We start from the raw sequence: 10,442 nt of genomic DNA on the forward strand, positions 1-10,442 counted from the left end.
CACTTTATCCTTCGGGAGCCTGCCATTGATATATTGTAGTATCGGGGATCTCAGGGTTACCCCACCTAACCTATCCTCGTGGAGTGTGTAAATCTTCTGGCTAGCGAGAATTACAGCTCATTAGGTTGTTGGTACAGTCTCATTGGTAAGTTATTCAGCTAATACATTGATTTGGATTTAATATAGGTACTTAGTTACAGGATCGCCCAAAAATATGTTGACAAAAATGATTATTCCCAGAGTACAACTCCCAGTTTTTCAAAAAGTGTCTGGTGTAAAAGATGCGTAAACATTTAAAATTATTTTGTAATCGGAATTAGTGTATAAATACTTTACAAACCCTAGCTCATACTCAGAATCATAAAATTATACATATTTTAGACAATACATGCCTTTTTCCTAAAACTGTTACAACAAGCCCCCCGCTCCCCTACTCTGTACTCATATATCTAAGAATTAACATCTAAAAATGCTTTATTTTCAAATACAAAGCAGTTTTATGCAAAAATTGAATCTATTTACATTTGGTCGTGTTGTACAATATTGGGATTTATTTATATGCATTGGAACTGTAGTATCGGCTGAAATAAATTGGAGTTGTTTCCTCGAGTGTACTCGTGATTTATAGGCTGCAATCAATAGGTATCCAGTGGGAGGTGTGGGTGGAACACGTTAAATATCTTACAATTGAAAAAGTTACTCTTTCAATTCCTTACTATGTTTGCGTACCAAAGCAAAACAGTAAAATGTATTTTTTGGTAGTTTTTCCGTCCAGTATGGCGATTTACGAAGTTTGTCGATAACTACAAACCTTTTCGATATTTGGTGGAACTAATTGGGAGCATGCTTAAACTGTAAAATTAAAGCATCGTGTAAAAGGAGACCGTTGATTTTGTTAAACAATTCGGCCCAGTACATACTGGAGTATATAACATTGAAACGGACTTCAAATTAATGGTCATCATTTTAGATAATGATGGTGAAAACAAAATCACGAAACTTAACGGGAATTTTTCCTGCAACGAAAACTTGAACCGGACAAGAAATACTTCCTGATTTAGACCACAAGATAGTAGACCTATATACTTAATACACGAGGTGCCTATTCTTTCAACAAATAACTAGGCAGTAACTATAAGTTACAATAAGCACCTCGATACTAGTACCTAACTACAATTAGGGAGACATGTGTATTGGCAGATTTACCGCACTCAAACAACTATAGGCACGCACGTAATTAACCACATCTTTAGTGACACAAAACATAACCAAAATATAGATATGTATACATAATACACATGAGGCGGATTGTTGATTAAATATTCAAATCGGTCAACAGAGACAAAATCTTTGTTCCGAATACAACGTCGACTCATTTATTAAATTGGTACGATCTCCTCATATTCCGAAAAGGTTTGACCCTTCAAATGCTTTGTATTTGACCATTTCCAGCCCAGTCTTTCAATTAACACATCACGGAACCTTTTACTTGATATTCGTATAACTATATGGGTACCCTTACAGGGAAAAACACTTAGTATTTGGCCACTTTATCTGGGCACCTGATCACGTAGGCGGAAATCTGCCTGGCAAATAATACACCTTTACCCTTTACCATCCTTACCCAATTTGTATTCAGGGGAGATGCGGACCCGGCGTGGATTACAAAACTGTGTTTGGGAAGTGGCTGTGAACAGCTTTGGCGCCTTAACATGGATTAGACAGACAGACCCTGCCTTTATGTTATTCCTATTTCTAATTTATTGCGTAAGTTTTGCCAAGTCCCTAAGGAACGTTTGACAAAGTATATATATAAATCTTAACAATGTAATCACGTAATTTTTAGCTGGACATAGATAATGAAAAAACAGCGATTATATTATACCGGGCCGGGAGGTACGGACACAAAATATATCGTAAATATTTATTTTGTGGCACTCACGTTCAATATCCGGATTGAATATGATACGATTGACAGCTTTTCAATATTCTAGCTTTCATAGAAATTGGAATCTGAGTTTTAATTTGGCTAAAGGTTAAATAAATGTCACGGGCCTGAAGCCTATATGTCATAATGTTGACACAATGTCGCTTTCATTATACATCAAACGAAGGATAATATTTATAAGAAGACTTTGAGAGCTACCTTTTTGACTCCCATGTATGTTACGCGAAAATGAATGCGTCTTCATCATTGCCTTCATTCCAAATCTACTCGTAGAGCGGGGTGTTCCGCGTTTTCGCCGACTTTTCGTTTTAAGGAAGTATAAGTGGTACGGAACTGATAGCTTTCACTATACCTAGGGTATGTGAAAAATAATATAGGTTGAGCCAGCAGATTCTATGATATAAGCAATGGCGCAATTAGTTTTTTTTTAACAAACATCTGACAGAAGAACGGCGCGAAGTCTAACTAAAGGCTTCGTCACACTTCGTCGCTCGGATAACGCGCCTGTGTGACGAAGCCTTAAGCGCTCCTAAGATACTTGGTACCTGTAAAACAGCCATGTTGAATATTTCTTCCGTCTATTTCAATTTATATATATGGTCATGTGCAAAGAGAATTAAATGACTACGTTTTAACATGCCTAGAACGCCAATTTAACTATCAGTATTTAATCTCCGACCAATAAGCCCACCTGCAGGCAAATAAAGTGAGAGGAATTTCAACCGAAGCTAAGAGCTCTCATAGCTGATAATTCCTATTTATTCCATAACCGCTGGCGAGTTGAGTTTCCAGGTAAACCATTTTAACGTGACCGACAGATCCATGAAAATCTTACGTAATCCAAGAGTGCATTTATACTGGTTCAGCTTTCTTAGTGGCTCGGTAAGCGATTATAAAATGGCACTCCTGCAGCCGCATTCAACCTTTAAAAACCTTAAAAGTGATTTGATATTTGTATAATATTTGCAGTCCATAGTGTCCCTATCCCTTCCCTATCAATACATACCTACGTTAGAGCAAAAGAGACTGCAAAACTCCTTCTCATATTCGCATTTTCCCGGTACAGAATTGACGTAATCACTCGAGCGACATCTCACCTTCGAATTATGAGGGGCAACAAGACTGCTAGATTAGTACAGTTTCCTCAGAAAGTTCTTCACTATAAAGCGACTGGTAAATATAAAATTATATTTTGCCAAGGTTCAAGCCATTTCGCTACGAACCAAGATTTAAGCCATTACTAATGAAATTAACTGTTAGTAACCAAAGTTCAAACCAATTTCCTATGAAACTGAACGAAGATTGAAAACCACGACTTCCCATTTTATTTGAAAATCCCACATGTAAATTTTTTACAACTTCCAAAAGATGCTTTACCACGTCCAGAGACTCAAGATAATAATTTCAAACTCCGAATCCGGCTGAAGCCGTGAAATATTCCGAGCGAGTGCGACCCGACTGCACATTTGCAGCGAATGTGCAATAACTGGTGAAATAAATCTGCACGAGTCTTGCAGGCGCGTGAGATTGGCACCACTATCAGATATCGGCCGTTTCAGCCCGATTTTGTCCCGTTTAAATGTATTATGCGATTTCGGTTTTTATTTTTAGGCTTCCGTACCTCAACAGGAAAAAACGGAACCCTTATAGGATCACTCGTGCGTCTGTCTGTCTGTCCGACCTCCCCCCCCCCCCGTTTATCTCCGAAACTACTGGGTCTAAAATTTTGAAAAGAATACACATTATAGGTATATTTTATCATATAGTAGCAATTATTAAACAATCAAATTTTCTGGACCTAAAAGCTAAGAACAGGGTTTTCTTTCATCTCATTATGATCTAATTTTACGTCTTGTATTATATAGTTATTTCATGGTATGATAGTTTTAAGTATATGGGGATGACGATATACATTTACGTTTATTATTATGTTAATATACCTACTTATAGTTATATAACATTTATAAACAAGTGTCACACGAGTAAGTCTGATGTGCTTCGTAAAACCGGTTAAAGCAATTTTGTGTAAAACTGGTAAACGACATCCACCATCCGTCAACGATCCATCGATCAACGTCAAATATGTATGCTTACAAGATCATAATGTATAATTACATCACTTTCCATCTTGTTCTAATAAAATAAGTAAGAAAACATAGTCGATACTTTGAATAGGGAATATTACGCAAAACTCTGCATACGGTGCGCCACTAGCACAATCAAAGGTCCTACCGCGGAACATGAAAACCGAAATTTCGTTATCTGCCTCTCTTGCATATTCGAGCGATAGAGTGGTAGATCACGGCACTCGTGCACTCTGCATGAACTCACGGCGGTCACTTAATAATAAATATCAGCCCCGCCCCATCTTCATCATAATTTACAATTTACCAAAAACACCTGTTAAAATTTCTTTATATACCCATTTTAGACACTAATGCTCAACTAAACTAAAATATTATAAAATTAAAACTAGAATTAAACCCAAAATGATTACCTATTATTTACTAAACAAGGTGTTTACAAATTCAATACAAATTCACGGAATACATTACTAGATAAACGAGAAACAAGTACCCGTAGTAATGTTTGTTTTCAATTAAGCGATCTCGCAAATAGTTGCGTCTTCTGGCGAGTGGATTAAAGGTTCGCCCACACCGGCGCTCAAAAGACGTTTACGTACCGTTAACGCAGTGACGCCAGTGACTCATGACGTCATGACCCACGTTTGTATTTTCCTTTATTCTACCAAATACAGAGACGCATGACCTGCGTCGAACAACAACTACAGTCTGGCACAGTAATTTTGTAACACTTAAACTATATACACTCCCTTCTCTTCAAGAGTCGAAGAAAATTCGAAGTCGGATGTGTAGATATAAAACAGGCCATGTTAACTTTGCACCAAGGACCTTTTTCGAGCACCGCTGTGGCCGAACCTTTACGTTGGATTGGAAGTACGTTTGACGTAAATATCATTACGAACCAGAATAATTCAATTCAGGGAAAATACATGCGTTACCACCGTGGGACTTAGTAGACTTTTCAAATTATGAAGCGGTTTATAACCGGTTCATTATAATGCAATGATTATGATGACTCGTAACTAGGGAATGCAAATCGGTTATTTTCGGTTATTTTTTGTATGGAAATAATCGGTTATTAACCGAAACCGCGGTTATTTCCATACAAAAAATAACCGATTTGCATTCCCTACCCGTAACCTTCAGTGTCGTCTAGCAAGACTATAATCTATCTAGTGATCGTTAAATAAGAATATGAATAGGAAAACACTTTTAAAACCTGTAAATATGTTATTAAGTATTAGTATTTTAGGTAGCATCTGAATAAAGCTAAAATCACTTATTTACTCCTAAATAAATTCTTACCTATAATACAAAGTTTTATTTATACTCTTGTACAACGGCAAAAAGAAACGACAGCTATCACCTATTCACCCTTCGACCTTCAAACTTTCAAGAAAAATGCATACTTAAGGCCGGCAACGCACTTACAAACCCTCTAGTGTTGCGGGTGTCCATGGGCGGCGGCAATCGCTTCCCATCAGGTGAACCGCCTGCTCGTTTGTCTCCTATATCATTAAAAAAAATCAAACAAAATTAGTTGTAGGTATTTGACATCTGTCCAATCAAGATTTAGTATTTAGGTCTCCTTTGTAAAGCTTTACTTATACATATACAGCTTTATTATAACTTAATGTCGTAATAATGTGCCTGCCTAGTGCCACTGAATTTTTAATCAAAATGTTAAGTAGGCAAGAACTTCCTCGCGAGAAAACGAATAAAGTTAGTACCGAGTATTGCTTGCTGAAAGTTTGTCAACTCATTTTTATTTACTTGATACTTATAATAAAATGATAGTCTCTTAAGTCTTAGATTAATTTATACTCATTTAATTTTATTAAGCACGAGTAGGTACATATCATAGTCTTAGGCCCAATACATTGCACAACTCTTCTCTTTCCGCACAGACTCTAATAGCAAATTAGACACATATTATAACATTATATATTTACCAAACATTATAAAAGTCCATCGATCGCCTACCTTTAAGTATAGTAGGTACATACTTACCTACTGTAACTCGACACACATACAATGTATACAGACACACATACATACCTGACACGATGGTAATAACTGTATTTAATACAATTTGGCCCCGAACCTGTGCAAGTTCTTAACTGCTTAATTAATATCTGTGGCATTAACTTGCGGTTGAATAGTGAATAGCGGCCAAGTTTGAATGTGCTGGAGCGAACTACGAGGGGCGTTCAAAATATTCTCGGTATTGATATCTTACGACCTCTTCTAAAATTTCTTTCGTTACTGGCCGCTAAGGTTTATTCATTGACATTAAAAAAAAGTATAATTCGAACCGAGATGGTCTTTTGTTTTTCTGCAATTGCTGAACAAACATGAACATCATGTGCGAATTGACAATGTTAACTAAATTAGAACATCGATGCGTGATAAAATTCTTGACAAAACAGGGTAAAAATCAAAAAACCATAAAAGAGGAAATGGATTGTGTTTACCGTGAGTCTGCTCCTTCTTTATCTACCATTCAAAAGTGGTCAAGCGAGTTTAAACGCGGAAGGGAGAGTATTGAAGATGACCCTAGACCTGGCCGGCCTGTAGTAGCTACTTCACAAGAAAATATTGATAAAGTGGAAAAACTTATATTGGAAGATGGTCGAGTGAAGGTAAAATCTATAGCACAAGTAACCAATCTCTCTATTGGTACCGTACATGATATTATACATGACCATCTTAATATGTCAAAAGTAAGTGCAAGATGGGTTCCGCGAATGCTGACTCGGCTTCAAAAAGACATGCGTGTAGCTTGTTGTTCCGATTTTATTGACCTGTGCGGTGAAAATCCTGATGAGGTGCTGCAAAGAATAGTTACTGGAGATGAAACCTGGGTTCATCATTATGACCCAGAGAGTAAACAAGAGTCCATGCAGTGGCACATTAAGGGTTCAGCTCATCCCAAGAAGTTCAAGGTCATCCCTTCAGCTGGCAAGGTCATGGCCACGATATTTTGGGATTGTGAAGGAGTATTACTAATCGATTATAAAGAAAAAGGTGTAAATATCACAGGACAGTACTACGCTAACATTCTACGTCAATTAAAGGATGTAATTAAAGAAAAGAGGCGAGGAAAGTTAACCAAAGGTATTCTGCTTCTGCATGACAACGCCCCCGTCCATACTGCTCATATTGCCAAGGCAGCTATTGTTGAATGTGGGTTTAAAACTGTTACTCACCCACCGTATAGTCCGGACTTAGCCCTCAGCGACTTCTTTTTGCTCCCCAATCTTAAAAAGGATCTGCGTGGAAATAAATTTTCTGACGATGAAGCATTGAAGGCGGCAGTGGAGGAGCATTTTTACACGAAAGATAAAAAATATTTTTACGAGGGATTTAAAAAAATAATTGATCGATCTTTTAAGTGTATGAACATAGGGGGGGAGTATATTGAAAAATAAAAATATCAAACTTTTCGTACTTGTTTGTTTTCATTCTTATACCGAGAATATTTTGAATACCCCTCGTAATTGGCGAGCTAATACATCGTACGTAGGTATAGTACATACGTCGGCGGCGATCTAATATATCGTAGGTTTCAGATCACTCCTTTGACTGTGGTTACGTTTGAATATTAATTAGAAACTATTTTGAGAGTTACTTTCATAAATAAGTTTTTGGCAAAAATTTAATTTTTGGTACACGCTTTTATCGCTGACTGTACTTTTCTTACGACAGACAACTAATACTCATCGAGACAATTCTAAAAACCCCTAACACAATTAGGTTGCGTTGTTTCATCACAGAGTTCCTATGGCCACCTCCTGTCTTCATCATCAGATCAGCTCGATAGTACCATAATATTGCATTGTCACCCGACTTACATGTGCATGCAAAATTTCAGCTCAATCGGAAACCGGGAAGTGGATCAAATTTAACTTGCAAAATTCCATTACAATTTAGTTACATACAGGTCGAGTTCCTATGGCCACCTCCTGTCTTCATCATCAGATCAGCTCGATGGTACCATAATATTGCATTGTCACCCGACTTACATGTGTATGCAGAATTTCAGCTCAATCGGAAACCGGGAAGTGGATCAAATTTAACTTGCGAGATTCCATTACATGTTCGTTACATACAGGTCGACCTAATAAAAGCGTGTTAAAAAACTGGGTGATGAGGAAAACGTAATTAAAATTTGAAGACACGTTTTGAGCAATTATATTTACTGAAACTTTTAATATTGGAGTCGTGTTTATATGTGTGTGGGATAGATGGATGCGGTTCATACGTGCTACAGAAGAGTTTTCAATACCACTCGATAGACGCGGACGATACTAGCATAATTTGAGAGTGCTTCAGACACAGACAGATCCTTTTCTAAGTTTAAATACTTTACACACATATCATAAAGCTTCTATGTTGCGTTCAAAAATCGCCAGAGCTGCAAAACCAAATGGTCATGATCCTCAGTAATGAGAAACCGAACAAGAAGAACCTAAGGACTATAGTGACTTTGGTCACAGGGCGGACAGGGGACCGATTTTTGAAATTCGACCGCTCGATTTCGTGTATTTCATTCAGTAACATACTACTATGCATATAAATTCTACTAATAGAATTGAAAACGAGTGGTCAATACCACTAGATTCCCAATTTCTATCGCTCGAATTTCAAAAATTACCATTTCGCCGTTTTCCACCGATTTTCGAGTGACAAAATCGAGCGATCGAAATTCAAAAATCGTCCCCCAGGTTACTAGTACAATGTGGGTGTAAGTTCCTTGGGGATATCAGTCGCTGTGTTTGAAAATATTTAGCGGGACTAAGACAACACGTTGATTGTTGAACTGAGATTCCATCCATCTTCAGTCATGGCTGGGTAATATAGGTAGCTTTAGGGGCGGAGTGAAGCGTGGGCTTTCTGTACGAAATACTTTTTTATTCTATACTGTGGTTGTATATCCAGCAAACGATTACAAACGGGGGTGGCGTCTTGAGCGCACAATTCTTATTTAACTTTAAATAGCTTTGAAACGAACGAGGTGAGCTCGCGGCCGGAGATTGAGGCGCCGGGTCCCGGTGAACGACCGAGCTTCGACAAAGAGTAATGATCTAACTGCGCCGGACTGCGCCAATGTTCTTGTTAAGATGGCTACATACAAGATACAATTTGTGTGAAGTTGTAAATAGTGCCGGTAAGTTTAATAACTAACCTTGAATGCGAAATGAAGTGAAAGTATGGGTCTTACTATATAACGAAAGCCGAAAAGCTTCATACCTATACCTCCATGCCATTGTAAAATTTAATCCCTATCCCAATGAGACCTACTCAAACAAAATACGTTAACCGGCTCCATTATAAAAGATCAGCGGTTCGGTTTGTTTGCCATAATTAAATTAGAGCTGATGGGGTTAAAAACTGCTTATCTCTATCGCCGCCAATATGAAAAATCACTTGTAATTAAATTACCAAAAAAATCCGTACAGCTATACGTACTTGGACAAAAAACTTTTTAAGTATGAGTTAATAAGGTTATTTGACTTTCCTGTGGACATATCAAAATACTTTAAAACCTAATTTTCTTGCTGTTTCGCTCCCTTAAGTATATACGTAGACATGTTCAAACCATCTAGGTACTTACTTCTTAAAAGTTCTATGTTAAAAATAAAAGCCTTACTACAATCATTAACTTTCATAATGTCCACAGAAAATACGCAAGTTTTCTCAAACGTTTTTGGCCCACTTGGTACATTTTCGAAACGTAAACTTGAAAACCGTCTTAACCTACCTTACCTACTACTACTGTACCCTACATTTACCTTACCATTGAAGTTAATATTTGGCCCCTATCCCAATGAGGCCTACTCAAACAAAATACGTTAACCGACTCCATTGTAAAAGATCAGCGGTTAGGATTGTTTGCCATTCCATCGGCAGCCGAACGAAGTTGTTATCTCGGTGCACGTTTTCTTGAATTACTAAGAGGGTACAGACAAACGGGCAGTAAGAAACGGGGAACGATCTCTACGGTGTTGCTAGGTCAAAGATTTGAATATTATGGAATTCATTAGACATTTGAAACACTTGAATACATGACTGATGTTTCATAGGCGCTTAAATAGATCTGTGAATTTGATTGAATATGACTATAAAATCGAAATTAAACTTCCCTTCCAAATATCACCCATTTTCATAAACTGTAAATATATCATCTTATCTTACAAACGCTAATCATGATTAATCGGCCATATGTTCATCATGATTAGGGATGATGATGATGATGATTATTAGAGAGATTTAGACAAGCTTTCATAATTAAATATCATATTATATTTAAAATATGTACTATTTTACCCTCTAACTTTTCCCTTGTGAAACTTTCATTAGAATAGTCATTCTTCATTGGCGCAAGAATTAGAAAGGATTACCTGTAT

The sequence above is a fragment of the Cydia amplana genome, chromosome 18, assembly GCF_948474715.1.
Source record: "Cydia amplana chromosome 18, ilCydAmpl1.1, whole genome shotgun sequence".
Lineage (NCBI taxonomy): Eukaryota > Metazoa > Arthropoda > Insecta > Lepidoptera > Tortricidae > Cydia > Cydia amplana.